Genomic DNA, 247 nt, shown 5'->3' on the forward strand with positions numbered 1-247 from the left:
GAGGTGCCCCGGAATATTAATTGAAAATCCCTGCAAAACACTAATGCTGATGATAATGGACTGTAATCCTCTTAGACCAATTTTATGCCTGGGAAACGGTGCAATGATAAAGAGCCCTCGGTGACCCCGTCCTGCTCCGTGTGGGGTGAAGGGGGTCAGGCTGGAGCCAGGACAAGGACGGAGCGGGGAGAGGCTGTGGGCCTCGCTGAAGGGTCCGGGGCGGGGGGAGAGGGGCTGAGGGGGGCCA

General features: G+C 58.3%; 1 long non-coding RNA gene across 1 annotated transcript in view; it reads right to left on the reverse strand.

The window, feature by feature from the left end:
• Positions 1-247, reverse strand: part of LOC112549257 — a 2,985-nt gene that overhangs the window by 595 nt on the left and 2,143 nt on the right. The window lies entirely within an intron of this gene.

The sequence above is a fragment of the Alligator sinensis genome, unplaced genomic scaffold, assembly GCF_000455745.1.
Source record: "Alligator sinensis unplaced genomic scaffold, ASM45574v1 scaffold444_1, whole genome shotgun sequence".
NCBI lineage: Eukaryota > Metazoa > Chordata > Crocodylia > Alligatoridae > Alligator > Alligator sinensis.